Genomic DNA, 22,229 nt, shown 5'->3' with positions numbered 1-22,229 from the left:
CAGAAATCCACAAATTCGGTAAAAAGACTTTATACCAAATTTCATCTATCTAGCTCAAATGGCTTTTGAATACCAAATTTCATCTATCTAGCTCAAATGGCTTTTGAATACCAAATTTCATCTATCTAGCTCAAATGGCTTTTGAATTATCTTTGTCACAGACCGAAAAATGTATTTTTAGAGTTCCGAGAGGTTTAAAACGTATAGATTCGTCAAAGTCTCAAGCACGAATTTTTTGACGATTACTATATTTTCTCTATTTTTATTTTCATATATATAAAAGTAAAAAGAATCTTTATGAACTTAAAATACGATAAATAATGAAACGCATGTTAAAAAACTCTTCGTTTGTTCAGTTTAAAACAGTTTTTCATATTAAAAAAAGGTTGACTTTTTAATTATTGATTAGATTGAATTTTGAACTGAGCATTCTTTGCCTGAGGTGAAGGAAAAAAAATTCGACTTCTTTACAAACAGTGAAGTGAAAAAAGTGTCCCCTTTAGCGTAATGTAAACCTTCTCTGACAAAAAAAAAAAAAAAAAAAAAAAAAAAACGGAAAGAACTTTTAACTTTGAAGGAAATTGACGGTGAAATCGCAGAGCTTTGCATTTTTTGGCATATTTTTTCATTGAAATATCAAAGGCCTTCTATTTAAACAACCAGGCAGAAAAAATGAAAGCTGGTAGAAAGAGAAAAAAAAAACTAATTTCTTTAAAGTGTTAACCCTTTCAAAAGTTTCAGACACGTTTCATTTTTTTGTGTTACCACATTTGCTTGGGTAATTTTAACTTTTAATTTTATTTCAGTTTTTTGTTGAACCATCGAAACTATACTCGATAGTGAGGGAATCTGGTTTTCAATCAATACTATCTTGTCAATTTCTTTTTTAATTCTATGAATAAGATAAGAAATTTAAATAAATAGACTTAATAAAAATATTTTTTAAATACTTTTATTACCTCTGCTGTTTGGATAATACAATATTATATTTTCTTTTTGTATTCCTTTTGTGAGAAAAAGTTTAATAAAAATTGCCTATTTCAAGTTTTAGTCCAACTTAGGTTAATGTCCGTTTGACGAAGTTGAATTTTTTGGAGCGAATTTTCCCCAACTGTCGCTGAAAATTTTAAAAAAGAAAATTTCCCAAAATGAAATTTTTTTTTCTTCAATCCTTAAAGCCGTTTATTACTATATCTTATAATCCTCCAAAGTGGTGGACTTTTGGCGGATTTTAGAAAGGTTGGCACGATTTGCTCTTACTTGGTGAGAAACGAGACATTAATCTTAAGTCTTATCTTAATTTGCTTTTTATTAAAGTTTTTATCCAGGTGTATATTTTTTAAATATTTGATATATTCGAAAGCGTATTACCAAAATGTATATCTATTGTCTATCTTTATCTACATGTATATTTATAGATAAAGATAGATTATAGATATACATATCTGTCTTTATAAAACTGAACATCTACAATAAAACTGAATATGTGTGCGTGTTGGCGCTCTGCAAGTCGGACCGCTCCGCCTACAACTACTAAATTCAACGCATGTATACCCTGGAGGTCGAGAATATGCACCTCAGTGTTATTTTTTGAAATTTTAATTAATTAAAAATTAAGTGACATTTCTGTTCTCCTCCACTATAACTTCCAAAAATATTATATCACAAAATTTATTTTTACATCATACTAAAGTTCAAAAAATAATCATTTTTATGACACTAATGTTTTGATCTATAAATTAAATTCCTACTTTTAATGAATTTAAAAAAATATTTAATATTTTTTAACAATTTATTTCGCAGGATATGAAAATAAAATCAAATTGGCAAAACGCACTGACAAAAGCTCAAATTAAAAAAAAAAGTTAACTATTATTGCAAATAAAATATATAAAAGTGTAGTTTTCAGCTCGTATATGTCTGAAATAAATATGAAATATTCTAAAAAGTAAATGCAAATAAAAATTTTCTTTATAATACCTGTATTACTAATAAAACAGTTTTATTAAAATTATTCTGTAGTGCACATAAGCTTTCAATTGCGAAATAATCTGTTTTCAGTACTTATATTTTAAAAAATTGGTTTCAGTAAAAAAAGATTTTTTATGTATTAATTGCAGTTTAATCATTTCCGCTTTAATTTAACCCTTTAAAGAGCTATTTTTTTTCTAGTCATATTATGTTAAAATATTTTTAGGCTTGAAATTAGAATAAGAAAGGGGATTCATTTAGCTTATTAGATAAATTTAATTTGATTATTAATAATTAAGTAGCAAATCAAGACACTTCATTTTGTTTGAGATAAAGAACTGAAGCATCTAAGTTTCTGACTTACTAAAAAAATTTGTCAGAACTTATACCAACCTACATAATTTCATACAAAGATTGATAAATTTGGTGGGAAGCATACTTCCCATGGCCCTAAAAAGGGTTAAAGTTGAAATTTTACTTGATCTGACAGAAAATAAGAGAGATACATAGTACATTACAGCTTAAGGCCTTTAGTATGTGTGAATTAGTGATTATCAACATTTGAAGCCTAAAAATATTTTGATGAATAAGCTATTAAAGAAGATAGAAGTTCTTTGAATATAATTAAATAATAATTTTTAATCTATATTTTTTAAGTTTATAACGGAAATGAAAATCTTTTAAATTTATCTTTCGCGGTATTGTTGTAACCACTTCTAAGTTGGATTGTTCCGGTTTAGAAACAAACTTAAAAGGGTGAATAAAACGATTTAAATGAAACACCATCGAAACGACGATAACAAAATATGTCGTTGAATAGATGCAAAGCAAATATTGATACGCGTATTCATTAAACGATCCCATTGTGGATAGGTATTGGCTTAAAGGTTACCTATGATTACCCAATATTATCCCAACTTATTTAGGTGTTAATTTTCTCAGAATAGGAATATTTTAAAGTAAACTGAAGATAATTAAGCAGTTAATTTATCCAAAGAATCTTTTATTAGCAATGAATTCGGCGAAACTATGTTGCCTCAGCTTCAAAAACGGTTACTGATTCGTAAAATAATGGAACTCTTTTATGAACAAATAGTGAAACAGGACATTATGTTATATAAGTATTCTATTTGTAAGAGGCAGAATTGCAGTGCAACAAGAAAAGTCAACAAAAGATATCTGTCCCAAAAGAAATGATAAAAATACTCTAACAAACAAAACATCTCCTGAGGGTGACAAGCAAATAGTTCTTTTACAATATCGTCTATTGTGATTTGTGGATTGAAGTGTAAAAAGTTTATCTCTTACTTTTCCAGGTTTATTAATTTTATTGGAAACGATATAGTTAAGAGAGTAATAAGACGGAAATAAAAAGTTTTAGTTTGTTTTCTTAAATTGAAAACATCTTTTAAAGGAAAAGTATTCGCTATCTGAGGCGAAATTATATAACACGTTTAGCTTCAAGGTATTCAATTTCTTAGAAAGACATATATTGAAATTAGCTTTCTTCGCCAAAAAATGCTTCGAACAATGAATATTTTTTTATTAGTTTTCTTATTTGTTGTTTGCATATTTTAAAAATGGGCTTAATTTATTTTAATATTTTTCTCTTACTTTCATGAAATCATTGAGGTATTATTGAAGGTTCCATATAAAATTTTATCAAAGCAATTGTTGGAAATATTTACTTGGACATTCTTTAGTTTATTTTAATTACTTTCATCCATAATATTTAGAAATGAGGACATTTTTTATGTATACCAATTCACACATTTCTCAGAATTAAAAAAATTCCTACTTTTTGAGATTTTTTTTTCAATAAAACTTTGCATTGAGGTTTTTATACCTTTTGAGTTATATTGAAAGCTTATTTCTTTTCTACAAGAGTAAGAAAGTGGAAAAGGATTCTGTAAAGAATATTATGCCTCTTTTACAAAACCTTCATAAGCTTTAGAAGTATTTACCAATTTATTATTAAGTTTGATAAAGATTTCTTATATATTTATCAAATTATGACAGTTTTAACAGCTGTCAGTACTTTAAAATAGTTTGCTATTTCATAAATTGCTCAAATTTTTTAATGGTTCTTTTCTCAATTGCTGATGTCAAGTTCGATACATATGACGAAATAGTATAAAATTCTACAGAGAATGTAAGGGTTTTTTTTTGTATAAAACTTAGTTATGATTTAGATGTTTTGAGAAATTTCTTTTGAAGAATTTTTAAAAGTTTGAGGTATTTCTTTCCCATAATTGTATCTCGGGAAATGAGAATGCTAAAGCACCTGCAAAATCTCCAAATGAATTTCATATGCAGCCTCAGAATTCGAAAATGTGTTTTTTAAATTGACAAAAAAAAAAAATGAATTTAAGAACAGAAAACCATTTTTGATAACGTAAAAAGCAACGCTCCCATGAGGCCAACTACTGCGCGCAATGACCGCAGTTCAAAATCAAGATGTCCGTCAAAAAATAAGCCCTAGTGTTGCTTTATAACGGGACGTTAATACAACTAAACTTGTCTCTTGATAGACAACCAAAACATGAATCGAACCAGAGTTTGCAAAGAGTTGCTTAATCGTGTAAGAGAGATAAAAACATATTGCAACATATTGTCACTCTTCAAATTAAAAGTTGAGGAATTTATTTTGTTAGTTTAGGTGAAATCACTCTTACATTCGGAAATAGGAAATAAAATTCTCTTGGAGCTTCGCTAAATTAGATTCCTAAAAATTCCAATATTTCAGCATTAGATGACAGTTTGATTGAGATATGCAATTTCAGAAGGAATTTATAGAGACTGAGAAATGTTGCATTTAGAAGTATTCTTTGGAATTTTTATTTGAATTTAAAGGTTCGGTTTCTTTTGGGGTAAACTATTAAGAAAAGATTTGAAGTGCAGTAACTGAATATTGAAATAACATTTGGAAACGGAATTAATAACAAAACAGAAGCATTAATAAAGTTAATGAGTAATTTTATTGAAATAAGATGAATAGTTTAATTTGAGTTGTATTAACGTCCCGTTTTTTTAAAGGAGCACTAAGGCTAGTTTGGGACTGACCTTGTAATTTTGAACCGCGGTCAGATGCCGAGGATGTCACCTGAGCTGGACGTCACCTGCGGTGTGGAAATTTGGAGCCCCCTCTCCAAATTTTCACACCGCAGTAGCGGGAGGAGGTTTGGCGCCGACAGATTTAACTTACACAAGACCCGATAGCACGACGGTTCTGTTGTTTAATCGGGTATCGAACTTGAAACCCTCCCATTCCGAAGCCGAGACCTTACCAACAGGATAAAGAGAAGAAGTCGGACAAAAATGAAAAGACGAATGAAAAATGAAAATGAAAATCAATGTGCTGTATCTTTATTGCAATCATATGAAAATTGTACTGCTTAATATAATCTTCGTGACTCCAATGACTATTTACTCATTTCTCTATACTCTATACCGGATTGTTTCCTGATTGAAAGGATTTTTTTTCTTTCCAACCATTTTGCAGAGTTAACAATAATGGCGGGAGAACCAATTGATATTCTAGAAGCCTAGACATTTGACAAATATGGCAATAAAAAAAACGAAATAGATAATTATCAAGATTATTGTAACCAATGCGACTCGAGAAAATGATAAAAGGAAAGGGCCTCATTCCTTTCTAACCCTTTGCCCTCAAATGGTGCCTCTCAGGTAGCATTCACGACGATGCGTCATTTTCACTCTTTATTTATATATTTTTCAATTTTGATTGTTAAAAATACTTATGGAATGGTGAAAAGAAGTAGATTAATTTTTTGGGGAGATTCGAATTAGAACAATTATATATATTGGAACAATAAATCAGTCCTTGTATTAAATGACTAGTTATGCATCGAATTACTTTTCCGAGCACAAAGAGTTAAACTATAACATATTTGTAATATTTCTTTTGACCTATCTTTTTATTTACTATATTTTTTAAACTATAAAAAGTAACAGATTTGTAATATTGCTTTTGACTTGAGACAGATCTATCTCTTATTATCTAGATTGCTTTTTAAACTATAAGGAGTAGCAGATTTGTAATATTTCTTTTGACCTGAGATAGATTTATATCATTTCATTTTTTTTTGTCGTGTGACTGCTTTAAGCCAAATCTTTTTGCAGTAGCTTCTGAGGGTAAAGACCCCTCAGCACCCGAGGGTAGAAGTCTGACTTCTAGCTCAAATGAAGATAGCGCACACACACTCGCTTGCACAACCCCTTTTTATAGGGGGGCTCATTCACGCACCTAACAGAGAGAACTCAAGGAATAGAACTACCATGCCCGAACGAGGACTCGAACCCGGAACGCCTAGATCAGGGGGGAGACGCACAACGCCAGGACGCCGATCTATCTTTTCCTTCACAATGTTTTAAGATTTTAAATTTTTTGACACGAACGCAAATAATTTTATATTCAATAGCTTTCATACCACCCCATATCACTTAAATAAAATAGCTGACTAATATAAAGGAAGAGTGGTTTATAAATTTAATCAATAACTACAGCATACTTTTAAAACTTCAATTGATAATTAAAACCGGTTTCAGGAATTAAGGTGTTCTGTTTAAGATTACAACGAATGTCTTACAATTATTTATTTATAAATATTTTATTTTTTTCTGCTTTTGCTTACTTTAGAAATTTCCATGGTTAGGGGCTTACAATTTTCTTCGTAAAACGACATTTATCCATATTTATTGCAGAATTCACAAGAGCTATTGCTTATTTTTGATTTCAAGGTGGTAGTTATAAACGTATTATTTCTATTTTTGCTTGTTTATTTATTCTGTATTCAGTTTGTGCGTATGCCTTTCTCGAATCTTATTTAAACTCCAAAATAAAAATGGTTATTTTGGTCTTTTAGCTGTATATCTTGTTATATAAACATTTTCACTTGACACCACTTATTCTAAGATCTTAGCAGGATCAAAAGGGAATGTTATTTGCAGAAGATTACCCGGTGTCAAAGGAGCCTTTTCTAAGATTTTGTCTGCTTAAATTCCTTCCATTGTGCGTTGTTATTTTGTTGGTGAACAAGATACACATATAATGCGCTGTTTGGTAAACAGGTTATTGATATAACCCGAATGGAATTTCATGATAATTTGTTTACGAATCCTAATACAATTGGCTCGTTAAGGTTCCGAGTCATTTCTCCGAATTTAACTTCAGAACGACGACAGCTATAGTATTAAAAAGGATTTCTAGGTAAAATAAATTGACTATGAACTTTGCGATAAGAACATTTACTCTGTAATATGCATAATGGCTGTTGTAACTTTTATAATTGTTGCTAAGAAAATGGTAAGTGATAGACTATGAATTATTGCATTTTTTGAAGATGCGCTTTTATTTTACTTGACATATTAAGATAATATTTTGCAATCGAATTATTAATCACTCCATGATGTGTGGATTTTCAAATTTTATAAGCTTAAGTGTTTAAATAGAATATATTACTTTAATATATTTATAAATAAATTAAAATGTAATAGATTAATTGGATTTTTGAATCCATATTTTAGTAGTATCTACTAACTTATCGGAGAAAAAAATTGACTGCAACACTCTTTAATATACATGCTAATAATTTATAGATCAAATCATAAAAGGTAGAAAAAAATTTAAATAACGAAATTTTTGAATTTTAGTGTATTAAAGATGCGTCTTCTCTAACATAGATTTTATAGTTTTATCAATTCTTCTTTCAATTCAAAAATATTTATTTTAAAAATAAAATAAGAATTTAATTAAAAAATATAATTTTTATTTTGCACCCTTCTTTCAAAAGTATGTTAGGTTATGCATCACAGAAACTGCAAATTATTGCGATGCATTATTTCTTTTTAAATGTTCAAATTAAGATGATGATTGCAGAATGCTCGAATACGTAAAATTATCACTCTACAGGATAACAATTAATTCAATAATACTAACCACAGAATGTCACAGGTATGTCTGATTCAGTAATGCAAGTATTATAAAGGGGGGCAAGTAATTGGAAATATTTCTTTTTATATTTCAAGCTAAGTTCACGTATAAATATTTAACATAAATTAAAAATATGAGAATCCTCCCCGTCATGATAGCAAATTCACCAAATTTTTGTTATCGGTAATTCTGCAAAATGGTCAAATTAAAACGGTAAATTACTGATTAGTCTCCAAAATATGGATATGAAATAAAAATTCAAGATTCTATAATGAAATGTAAGTAATAAAGGTCGGGATAGCTTGATTGGTAGGACATTGAACTCGCATCCCATAGGTTGTGAGTTCGAACCCCACCGGCCGAAGACTCTCCGTGTGTGTGGTGGCTGGCGCACGTATAAATCTGTCGTGGTCACAAAGTCCTCCATGTCGAGAGTAATACTACTGGGGATACTAGTTCAGAGGTGATCGTTCTCTGATTCAGGTCTACATTACGACTTGTGTATGAATGAATGAAATGCATGAATGAAGTCCGCCTCATAAAAAGGGTAACGATGCTTGAGTAGCTAAGTCGTACTCTTGGCCCTAGATGGCAGTACTGAAAAATCATGAGATGCTCATTCGGCTTAAATCGCTGAAGATAACTGTCAGCGGGCTTGTAAAGTGTCATAAGTCACAACACACAACGAAATGTAAGTAATAACTATATATCAAATTTCCGCAATGAAAGCGATTATAATTAAATGTATAGTCTACTTGTAAATGTTTTTAAAAATACGCTGCTAAAAAATACAGCGGGTCTTTTTTTCTTTTATTTGCTATATAAATTTCATTCGAAAGAATCCCGACATGGAGAAAACTTTAACTCTTTACACTTGAATGGTGCCTCTCACTCACCATTCAAGATGGTGCCACATTTTGACTTTTTACTTATTTATTTTTCAATTTTGATTTGCTAAAAACGGCTACCGAATGGTAGAAAGGAGTAGATTAATTTTTCAAAAACATTCGACTTAAAACCATTATGTATATTTATTTTTCAGAGCAGTAAACAAATCTTTGTATTAAGTGAATAATTATTTACCAAATTACTTTTTCGAGTGCAAAGTGTTAATTCTCACACTTGTTAGTGTAGTAATTTTTAAAGCATCATACTTCTGCTAATCAAACCTGTCCTACAAATAATTAAAAAAAATCCTAAGAACCCTGCCTAATAAATAAATACATAAAAAAATACCACATAACAAGTATGTGCATGGTATGGCGAAGAGTTATAGGTACATAGGTCGGCAATTAAATTCACAATTTAGCGGTAAAATATTGCTACGGAATATATAATACAGCATTTACTGTAGAAATATGCTTGTATGATTTATCGAATTATTGGTAAAAATTATGTCGAATTATACCGGCGTCCTGGCATAGGGGTAGCGCGTCTTCCCCGTGATCTGGGCGTCCCGGGTTCGGGCATGTTTGTTCTTTTACTGTGTTCTATCTGTGAGGTGTGTGAATGTGCCCCCCCCCTGTAAAACGGGGTTGTGCAAGCGAATGTGACGCGTGAGTAGCTATGACGTACTCTTGGCCCTAGATGGCGCTACTGAAAAACAAGAAACGCTCTCCCAGCTTAAAATCGCCGGATCAACGGGCTTTCTATGACTAGTGCCATAGAAAACAGCAACAACAACATGTTGAATTATCGGTAACTATTTGAGGTTAAAATTCGTAATTTCGCTTCAAACCATTTTACTGATTTATAGTGCACGTTCCAAAATATTCGCTATCATAATTCCCAGAATAATAATTTCCTCAGTAGCAAAGTTCACTGAATCTATAAACATGAATATTTGTATGCCTCTTATTTAAAAGTAAAACTTTTGTTCGGTCTTTATAAAATTTAGCATACAGGTGTTTGAAGACAAAAATAAGGTCATTGCTGATTTTTCAAATGATAGTTAAAATATGAGTTAATTAATAACTAAGCAAGTTTTTGTTGGTTTTTATACATACGTATGTTAAAGGATTTATAGAAAATCTAAAAATTAAAAAAAAAAGAAATTAAAGCTAGTAATTACATTTTTTAAAGTTTTTCCTTAAATTCTAATAATTTTTCAAAGTTTAATTTGATGCGCAATCTGTACTAATAAATTTGTCCGCAACAACAAAAATTAACTAATTTATTGTACAATGAAACCATACAATAGCATGCTTTTGGCAATGTTGAAATGAAGTTAAAAAATTTTGTAGCATAAAATTTTAGGTAAGAATTTCTTTTTTTGTGTGTAACACAAAATTTTAGGTCACGGTTTATTTCATGTACCATTACATGAATGTTTTCTCCATCACTAAAAGGAACAGTTATAAGGCTTGAAATATTAAAGATGAAATGCGATGTTTTCAAAACTCAATACAACCGATATTCAATGACATTGTGTTCCATTGTATATAACTTTCTCTTTCAATATGTCTTTTTTTTTCATTGGCGAAAGTTTTGTTAACAGAAGATTTATTTTTATGCTTTGTCGGAGACTATTCTTTGAAGTAAAGGAAAAAGGGTTAGAGATTGTATTAAAAAGGGGACGAAATAACTGTTTTTTTAGGGGGGGAGAGGTTATACAGAATTATATAGTACTTTGCCTCTATAAATGAATATTACATTACCCATCAAAAAGAATAAAATTGAAATTACTTAACTAAGTTATAGAAATCTAGACTTGATTAGATTTTATAAAATTTTCTCCATTTTTGTTATGAGGCATAAAGAAGACTTCAGTAAAGTATTCGAGGCAAATAATTAAGTTATATTATATTAATAAAAATTATATGTTTCCATATATAATAAATATGATTTTACAAAATTGATTTCCCATAACAACTCGTGAGTTTTTTGGTTATATTTAATTTATCACAGATATGGCGCTTTAAATGTTTGTGCCAACTTACCAGTTTTTTTTTTGATGATGAAACCTTTTCTGAAACCTAACTTAGCAACACAGAACCTTACAATCTTATCTTTATAGCAATTTTTGTCTCGACAACTTGATAGCTTCTTCATTCGTGGTACAATCCCAATTTTTTATTTTAATTCTTTCGAAGCTCAATTTGATGTTTTGATACTTAGTTGTTTAGTATTAAGGCAGTAGTAAATATTGGGGTGAATTAGGTTTCATTTTACTTGCATTAACTTAGTATCGTCGATATTAATAATATTCTAGTTATTATTTTTGGTGCCCTACCAGATTTTTACCTTAACTTCTTGGAAGACCTATTGGATGTCTTTATACTTTTCAGTTCAGCATCAAAGCCGTACTCAACTTTAGGGTTAATTAGATCTCATTTTACTTGCATTAATTTAGTATAATCGAATAGTAATCTGGTTATATTTTTGGTATGTTATCAACTCCTTAACTTTTTCAAAGCCCAACTTGATGTCTGGATACTTCGTAATTTAGCTTCAAGACCATACTAAATCTTTGCGTTAGTTAGGATTCATTTTACTTGTGTTGAAATTAGTGTCTTCGAATATTATTCTTGTTGTATATTTGTATTATAATCCCAGTTAAGATCCATTTTCTAATTAATTTAAGTATATCAGTATTCTGAGAACTGCGAAATGTTTCCAAGTTAGAATAATATTTTTATAATGCATTTATTATTGAATTTCTATCGCAAAGAGTTTATCCATTTCACTTATATTATTTTTATATGTATTTCGAATTATTAGATAAAACTTGATTTGATTGCATTATCCAAGTTCCGAAATAGTTTAATTTTTTTTTAACGCGATTCTCTTAAATATTTATTTGTATTAAATTTGAGTAGAGGCTTTAAGCTTTTATTTTCACTTAAAGTTTATTCAAGTGATAATTATAGTTAAGTACAGTTAATACGATTGAAATCAAAGAGACGATAGAATATTCGATTTGCTTAGGAATATTGAATGATTACTTTTAAAATCTAAGTCTCCCTTTGAGTTTGTGTTCTTTCAAACATGGGATATAATGTTTGTTTTACAAGGGCTAATTTATTTGGTCGTTGAAAAGAGATTATATCGTGCTTCCCTCTTCCAAAATCATCGGTAAATTATTTTTACTATATTTATTAAGAATTAACATAAAAGTACATTTCATTTTATGCTTTGAAAGTCTCTTTCTAGTTAAATACATGCGAATTAAACTTACACATTTACATGCGAATGCTGAAGCAGTTTATATTCAAAAGTTTTCTCCATAAACTAATATTTTAAGTGAATTAAATTTATATAAACTGTTTAGATTATACATTTAAAATAGATTTTTATAGAAATAATGAGATATAAAAGAAAATGCGCGCATTTATGTGTCACTTTATTTTGATCCACTTTATTCAATTCATAAGAAAAAAAATAATTGTTTTTAAATTCATTATTAGGAGTAAGTAATATTACAAAACAGATATATTCTTAAATAAGAAAAAAAAATTACTGTAAATAAATAAAATTTACTGTTTTAAAATAAATTTACTGTAAATAAATAAAATTTACTGTTTTAAAATAAATTTACTGTAAATAAATAAAATTTACTGTTTTAAAATAAATTTACTGTAAATAAATAAAATTTACTGTTTTAAAATAAATTTACTGTAAATAAGTATAATTTCATTTAAAATATCATAGCATAATGATTACAGTTGATTTGTTTATCTATATTTAAGCTTTAAAAATTTCTCCTATGTGTATCAATAACAACGTATATACAAAAAATGCTTGTAATATCTTTGTTATTCGCTTGCATGAATTCAATAATTATAATAATAAAAAATATCTCTGCAAGACATAATTAAAATTTTAAAAAAAAATTTCTTAAAAATTAGAGAAAAATTAATTTAAATAAAATTTATATAAACAGAAAATATTATGTTTTAAATTTTAATTAAGTGCAAAAATGGTTTTGGTTTTTTTTACGGTAATATATAACTAAGAACGTAACGTAAAATATATAGAACGTAAAATATATATTGTAGATGTTAATATGTATCAAATAAAAATTGAATAACTTTCTATGTTTTGAACTTAATGTTAACTTACATTTGGAAGCCCGGACAGACTTACTTCCTTTGAAAGGATTTTTTTCAAAATTTAGCAGAAATCTGCAAAATATAGAATAAAAAACATATTTCATCTGTCTAGCTCAAAGAGAATTTTGAGTCATCGAGCTCACAGACAGACAGACATAAATGGGCTTTCAAGAATTATTTTTTCGGACTCAGCTAAGACTGAAACGTAGGGGTTTCGTCAAAATCTCGAGTTCGAATTTTTTGGCAATAACAATATTTATATGCTTTTTATATACAGTACATACGAGAAAGTAAAAAGGATTTTTTATTGTCTTGCACCGTATACATCATTGCTGTTTTTCGTATTTTATGATATTTATTGGCTCAAAAATTTTTTGATACTCCTGAACCACATGTAGTGAAGTCTTTTATTCGTTACGAATGAATAATATCTGGAAAACGGTATGATAAAATATTTCCATATTTTATTTTGATGAAAGAAACTTTATTTTTTACATTAGGCAGCTAATTTACAAAATATATGCTGAAGTCGAGAAATTTTTATAAAATTTTACAGTATTATCCCTTTTATATTTTCGAATATTTTGAAGTAACGGTACTTGTCCAAAGAAATTTTTGCGAACATATTAACATCTTTCAATTTATAATCATCTTATATAGTACTCATTATTGTTTAAACTATAGAACAATCAATGCGATGTCATTATAATCTTACAATACAACTTATGCATTATCATCTTATATAGTTTATAAATATAACCATTTTATATAGCGCTTATTACATTTTATATTATTGTACAATCAATAGAATGTCGTCATAATGTTATCAATACAATGCCGTCGCATCTGATGCATCATCCTTTTATTTAGTTTATAAATATTATCATATTATATAGTAATTATTACCGTTTATATTATAGTAGAATCAATACAACGTCGTGATAATCTTAAATTACATCAGATGTAATTTATCGCTTTTTCTGGTTCATAAATATTATCACATTACATGGTGATTATTACAATTTTTATTATAGTAGAATCAATACAATATCGGTATAATCTTATAATACATCTTATGCATTATGATTTTGCTACACCTCAGTTTTGGAAGAATTATATACAGAACACGCTGCGCACTCAGAAAAAGGATTATTTCGTCTGAATTATTTAGTTAATATTAATTCTGAAATTTCCATCAATCAGTGACTAATTAAATATATACTCGAATTGTCACAGTTAATTAAAAGTATATATAGTGTTATTTTCGAATCCTTTCGGATATTTTCTCTTATGATTGTAATGAAAAATGACGGGAAAAATGTTTTTCTCAATGATTTATGCATACAAAAGTACCTGGTTTGTTTCCATAAAAATCATTTAAAGTTCCAAATTTAACTTTCATAACTAATTTTTAATCGTTTATTTATTCATTTTTTTTTGTCTCCTAAGATGTTTTAAAGATAATTTCATTTACTACTCTTACGGTCCAATGTTTAATGCAGCAATTTTATAATTTTTTTTTAAAAAAAAGCAAGATTGCCGATTAAAAATCGGTAATTGTTCATATAATTTAGAAAATAAACTAAAAACTAAAATAATTGATTTTATCTTGCTTATTTAATCATAATAAGTAAATATATTGTTTGTACATCGAATTATAATCAAACATGAATTATAAAATTTTGGTAAGATAATTTGTATTTCCTTCCAAAGTGTTTTTGTGCACAAATTGCAGTGCTTTTTTGTGTCAATTTTCATGGATAATATCATATATTAATGATAGGACAAAAACAACAACAACAGGGCATTTAACATTTTTTCTAACAGGGCAAACATTTCTATAATTTTTGCACATATAAATAAATTTGTTGGAAAAACCATAAAAAATAAATTTGAATATGGCATTTAACAGTTTCTATCAGGAAACATAATGTATAAAAAAAGAACATAGCTAAATAACAAAATTGAATTTTCCTATTTTGGCATTGTACGTTGTTTAATTTGTTTGAAAACAGCAAATAATCCATATTAAGTTGAAAAGAGAAAGTTTGTTACTCTTATAGACATGGCTTTGAAAAAATTTTTACTCCAAATTAAAATTTAAAAAAAAAATGAGTAAGCAGATAGGATCGAAAAAAGAAAATACATTAATTTGTCGTAAATTCAATATTTTCTTCATCGGAAATTTCATTCACTACCAGAAATCACATTAAATAAATATAATTACAAGGGAATTTTAAAAAAAATCATGTTTTAATTATAAAGTACAAACAATAAATGATAGAAATATAAACATAACGGAATAAAAGGAAAATAAATTAAGTAAATGTTCAATCAAAAATGGGTCATAAATATTAAATAATTTTATATAAATTTAGATATAAACAATTTCTTTATTTGTCATTAAGTTTTTATGCAAATATTTATGAATAAAATATGAAAAATTAGTTAAGTTTTGGTGCATTTTAAAAAAATTACCAGATACACGAAAAAATTGTAATAAAAATAAATAAAACTAAATTATACATAATAATTTTGTATTATAAATAATTACAATTTTTATTATTTAAAATAGGAAGGCAAAAATATTAAATCTATGTCATAGAATATAGTTAAAGGATTATCATAGAATATAGTTTAAAAGCATTTCATAAATTAAGCGACATTGAAAATAAACACTCTATTTAATAAAAATATCTGCTCTAAAGATCTTTATTAATCGAACATGAAAAGCAATCAGTGCTGAATTATTTGATTTAATGCCGATTTTGCGCAACTGCAATCGAATTTGGATAGATTTTTTAACGCCTCATAAATAAACAAAAATCAATGAAAATAAAAAGAATTATTAGCGTATATTCTTTTACGTATATCTGCTCTAAAGATCTGTATTATCGAACATGAAAAGCAATCAGTGCTGAATTATTCGATTGATTTAATGCCGATTTTGCGCAACTGCAATCGAATTTGGATAGATTTTTTAACGCCTCATAAATAAACAAAAATCAATGAAAATAAAAAGAATTATTAGCGTATATTCTTTTACGTATATCTGCTCTAAAGATCTGTATTATCGAACATGAAAAGCAATCAGTGCTGAATTATTCGATTGATTTAATGCCGATTTTGCGCAACTGCAATCGAATTTGGATAGATTTTTTAACGCCTCATAAATAAACAAAAATCAATGAAAATAAAAAGAATTATTAGCGTATATTCTTTTACGTATGCAATATACATAGCTTATAAATGTAGATATTATAGGAGCGTACAACGTTATGTATTTCTATTACATATAAATGAATACAATACAATAATATAATTCGTCACATTTTCTTAAATTTTATGAATGATTTTGATTTTATAGTCGTGTTTTACAAAATTAGCAAATGCATTGGAAATAAAGTTTTAGTCATGATGTCAAAAACAAAATAATTGATGAAAAATGGAAGATTTTGTGTTCACTTAATATTATTGCATATAAGAAATCATATAGTTTTATATTTTTAATAATTTCTGAACCTAATTTGTTATATACCCATTACTTTAAAATTAATGATCAAATAATAAACGAGTAGCTGTTTGTTGTACCACGGGAAATAGTGAAGTTTTTATACATAATATAAAAATTATAAATAAAATTAGTTATATAAAATTTAAGAATTAATAAAGGAATTCATAGAAAATAGAAGAATACTCAGTATATACGAATGGAAAAGGAATTAGAAAACTTGAAATGAACTACGGTGTTTTATGAACTAACACTTAGAAATCAACTTACCTTGGTCAAACAGGCATCAGAGGAAGTTCCTTTCACGTCCGATCCCGGCAACTTTCATTCTCTGAATGTCGCTTCAGTGGCTATCTGGAATAGATATATAAAGATTTTTCCAGTAATGATGCTGAAATTGAAGTATCAAATAGATGAGACCACCTGGGCAAGGAAGCCAGATGTTGCTCAAGGCGAAGAAAAACATCGGTTCATATATCAGCTATAATGACCAATTATCATGAATACTAGATCAACTCAAAATCTATAATTCAATTTAATATATAATTTCTAGAATAAGTTTTAGTTCCATGTTCTGATGCAAGTTTTCGACTCTGTAAATGAAGCTTATCATTTCTCATCTCATTAAGTTGTTTTCGATAGTGAATTCGCTATAAGATTACAGATTTCATAATTGATAGTTTCTTAGAAGTTATATTCCTGGAAAAAGTTATATATTCCAGCATTTAATGAGGTAAAAGGAGCTGCTCAGTTTTTGCATCATTCTGTTTTCGAAACTTTTGAACTCAATGCCTTCTAATTGTTTGTACGAATATAAAATAAGTTTATTTTTCCTTTATTAATTGGATATATAAGAACTTGGATTGCTCCTTATTAAATGAAATTGAATGCGATGTATTATTATTCACAGGGTTTTAATCTCATTATTAATTTTTCTTGGAAGAAAACAGCTTAATTGGATTGCATAAAACAGCTTAAAAAGGAATCGAAACTGCAATGAATTCCTTAAAAAAATTGTTGAATAAATTGGATTTAGTTAATGGTCTTTATTAATGAATCAAAACTGCAATAAATCCCTTAAAAATTGTTAAATAATTGGATTTATTTAATGTATTTTATTAATCTAATATATAAAAACGATTTTTTGTTTGTTCGTATTTTATGCACTTTCGCACCGTTCATCCAAAAGCGAAAAAACTTTAACCGACTTATTACCTGAACTTGCGCAAAGGTTACAAGCATATTACAATTATTATATCTAACATATAAAAGCGAACGTTTGTTTGTTCGTATTTCATACGCTGCCGTACTATTCATCCGATAGCGATAAAACTTTTCAACTTATTGCTTTGAACCTAGAAAATCCATGCTTTTTCAGATTTCCAGTTGTATGTTGGATGCTCGCGAGTCGGTCAGCCAAGGTATTTGTTTTTGTCGAAGACGGAAAAAAATACTGTCTACTCTAAAGTATACTTTTATAATAAAGTAGAAAAAAAGAATGAATATCATTTATACCTTTCTCTATATATCACTCAATTTCAATAAATGTATTCATTGTTAAATTAAGAAAATAAATATTATTCCTTCTATCATTTCTAATTAAACAAGATAGATAGCTATTTCAAATTTCGATCGATATTTCAAAAATTATTTTTTCTGTGGAAGTAACGCGTTGGGCACCAGCTAGTAATAAATATTTTTAAAGAATTTCTGCAATACATTTTTTTCAAATTTCGAGCGATATTTCCAAAATTATTTCTTCTGTGAAAGCAACGCGTTGGGTACCAGCTAGTAATATTAAATATTTAAGAATTTCTGATACTACATTCCCCCCCCCCTTCAAATCAATGGTTTTCATATTCAAGTATTAATAATTTATCAAAGTTATAACCTTTTAACAAGCAAGAGATTACACTCTATAACAAAATTAATCACTAATATTCTAATAAAATATATGAAGTAAAAAGTAATTAATATTCCAAACTAAAAAAAGTGTCAAAACTTAATTTATACTGAAGTAAAATATGTTTTATCAAAATAGAAATACACGAATTACAAATATATTTATTCAATCCATATGTGACTTCCATTCAATGAAATATTTAGAAAACATAATCTGCATTTTACTAACATAAAAAATGGAAACATTAAGTGTCCCAAAATTTCGCAGAATATATGCTATTTTAACAAAAGATGCTCAATACAATGTTCGTTAAAGTTCAAAGTTTTTCCATGTTTCAGTATGGCATTCTATATGCCTTTTTCCATCAACATAATTCTGGTTTAAAATATTACTGGCTCCAAGTTGCACAATGAATTTTTAGCAACTGTCTCCAAGGCATTCACATGATAAAATTGCCCTTTTTTCTCATATGCTTTCCGAATTGAGAATGTGTCACACATTCTCAATTCGGTTTAGATATGGAGTCATCGATGGCCACTCAAGAACAGTAACATTTTCTGTATTTAAATAATTTTTCGTAACATTGGAGATGTGAAAAGAGGCATTGTTATGGTGATATTCCTAATTTCATTATCTTGTGTTTCTGTAAATGGCGCAAGACGATTTTCTAGTGTTTTCTAGGCATTCTAGAATTGTCCATTTAAAATTCCAAACCCACTTGATCATTGAAACCTAAATCCACCACTTTATCACAGATCTACTACCACTTTGCTTACTGAAAAACACTTGAGATAATTTCGTAAGTCATGCAAATGTTTTATACTACAATCAGTTCTATTGAGTTCCCTTTTTTCCCATCACTGAAAAGAAGACTGAAAGCAGAATTCATTTCTTATTAATTATTTTTAAAATTTCTGATGCGTTATTATAAATACAAGGGGTGTTCAAATGAAAAGGTACGAAACCACTCTGTGGGTATAAATGAAGAATTTATTCAAAGTATACACTATAGGCTTGAGTACAACGATTCTATTGATTAACGAGCCGAAGGATTCCTTGGTTCCAGAATTCCTGTGGTCGTGACGAGATTCAGTCCTTCACAGCGTCCATGAGTTCGCCGTCCGAGTTGAAGCGCTTCCCTTTCGGGTGTTTTTTCAGGGGACCTAACACATTAAAATTGCAGGGCGACATGTCCGGACTGTAGGGTGGATGGTGGAGCTGCTCTCACGTGAAGTCGGCCATTTCCATGTGTGTGGGCGCACGCTGTTATGGAGCAGAACCACACTCTACGTGAGTAGCACCGGTCTTTTGTTCTTGATGGACATGCGTAGTCTTTGTAGTGTCTCGCAGTATACATCGGAGTTAATGGTTCCTCTGAGCTCGAGGAATTCAAGAACCAGCGGACCTTGGACGAAGAACTCAAGGACGCTGTGACTGGAACTCGTCACGGCCACAGGAATTCTGGGAACAAGGAATCCTTCGGCTTATTAATCAATGGGATCGTTGTGCTTAGGTAAATGGTATATACTTTGAATAAAGTCTTCATTTATACCCACAGTGTCGTTTCATACCTTTTCATATGAACACACCTTGTATAAATTAACTTTGAATAAGATTTAGCCTCATTTAAAAGTGAATCATATTTTAATTTAAAATACTAAAATAGTTGAAATATCAGAGCAATAGGGCATTTGAACGTTTTTATTCACATACAAAAGAAAAAACTAATTTTGAAGGGAGCATTTTAAGTTTAGCTTTAACATAATTTTTAATTTCGGTGAATCTTTAATTGATTAAAGAGAATTAAAAATGTGTAGAAAGTCAATCTAAAAAATCTGTTACAGAATAAATTTAATCAGAACAATTTACAAGGCAGAAACACAATAAAGGAATTATCGTAAACTAATGTACTATAAAGGAAAATTTATATAGTTTTAGTTAAATATTTTGGTTTTTAATTTTTAATTATAAGTATTAAAGTATCTTGAAAATTTTTTTTTTTAAAAATTCACTATCAAGTGACGTAATTGTGTGGAATCAAAACATCCTTAAATTAGTTGAGTACATAAAAAATAAATTCCATAAATATTGAAAATTTTTAAATTTATCATTTGCAGTAATTGACAGTACACGATTGGTACAATTTGACATATATTATAATATGGTGATTAAACAATATATTAAATTTCAGACTGTCAGTTCATTACATTTTGTTGAGAAACCATATTTACCTATAAATTTACAGACTTCGTTTTGCCGCAAATGTAATATAGATTAGAAACTTTAGTGTAACGACTTTAAATCAAATTTTCTCCGGCTTTCAATTAACATTTTCGCAGAAATAATTCTAATTGTTTTAATGAAACCAACCCTTCACTTGTTTCAAACGATAATATTTATTAAAATATTTAAATCAAATTATTTTATTAAATTAAAACAATTTTCTCTATATACTTCTTATATAGAAAAATAAATGGTAGCCTTTCTTAATTTCGAGTAATATAATATTAAATATAAATTCCATACCATTTTTATGTAAGAAATAAATATAAACTTCATTCTTTTCATTTTCCGTTCTAACAACTGCTATGCACGTCATGTTTGCCGGTGAATTATATCTACGCCTGCATTCCTCTCTATATAGTTACTGATTCACCTTTATGTGAATCCAGTATGCTCCAACAAAAGGATACCTCAATCTGATGTAATACCTCCCGACGGCAAAGAAAATTTTTCTTGAATGGCAAGCTTTGTAATGAATCGATCAGGGAAGACTGTTGTTGTGGAGGAAGTTTAAAGGAATATTCCATATTCTTCAGAGGATAGTATTATAATAAATCGAAACACATTTCCTTATCTTTTTTTATAGATTGGATCTTTCAAAATTAGAAAAGCGGATTTAATAAAATTTGTAAAACGGTATGTTATTAAAATAAATTAATGTAACCAATGGAAATAATTTTAAAATTTCGCCATTTTTTTTATTCTTAAAAGATAATATTTCTCGTTTAAAATATTTTATCGCACGACTTTATTTGATTTCATTCGGGTATTTAAAAACAGAAGATGATGGTTTTTAATGTTGATATTCTATTTACTTCTTATGTTAATTTTATTTTTTAAGAATTTTATCCTCACTTAAGTTAATTTCAAGTATGATATAATTCTGTAAAAAAAAACGAGTTAACTAATCGCTTCTTATAATAAAGGAAAATATGCTTGTATATTTGTCTTCAAAAAACCAAAGTATTTGACTAGAAATAATTGAATTTAAAATTTTATTTACAAATATAATTATTTGCTATACTGAAAATTATGGGTTATGAGAATTCCTCTAAGGATTATTGTTTTTTGAGAGTTGATTTTATAATGTTTCGTATATTTTCGAACCTTTTTTGTTTGGTATAAATTTTACAAAGCTTGAAAAAAATAGAATACAACAATTAAAAGGGTAAGAAGATTTCAAAATTAATAAATTTCACTTTTTTTTATGATTTTTAGATTTCTAAGAACTTTTATCTTACTTATTTATCAGGCTGTATAACTTTTGTTAATGGCATTAATTGTATTGAGTAGTTTTCTATAGCAACCAGATGTTCTTCTGAATAATAGTTTTTCTGATTTAAACAATTAATATGTGAAGCATTCATTTTAAATTTCAGATTGTTATTTGATAAAATTTAACATTATATGTTTTATAGAATGATTCAATTACAAATTAATTTGTGTACAAATTAAAATATATAATTACAAATTTGCAGTGTTCCTTTCACGTGAAATAAGTCTCCTAGAGAAAAAGGGTGGTTTTATAGATATAGTAATGATTGCTAAATGGATATC

General features: G+C 28.1%; 1 protein-coding gene across 1 annotated transcript in view; it reads right to left on the bottom strand.

Annotated features, from left to right (window-relative positions):
* LOC129976310 (neuropeptide F receptor-like) overlaps positions 1 to 22,229 on the bottom strand; it is a 223,105-nt gene that overhangs the window by 40,440 nt on the left and 160,436 nt on the right. The window contains exon 4 of the mRNA XM_056089811.1: positions 16,757 to 16,840. The gene's annotated coding sequence lies outside the window, so the exon portion shown is untranslated. The remainder of the gene's footprint in view (positions 1 to 16,756; positions 16,841 to 22,229) is intronic.

Source organism: Argiope bruennichi, chromosome 7, assembly GCF_947563725.1.
Source record: "Argiope bruennichi chromosome 7, qqArgBrue1.1, whole genome shotgun sequence".
Classification (NCBI taxonomy): domain Eukaryota; kingdom Metazoa; phylum Arthropoda; class Arachnida; order Araneae; family Araneidae; genus Argiope; species Argiope bruennichi.
The sequence above is the reverse complement of the archived record's forward strand: the minus strand, read 5'-3'. Positions and strand labels throughout refer to the sequence as shown.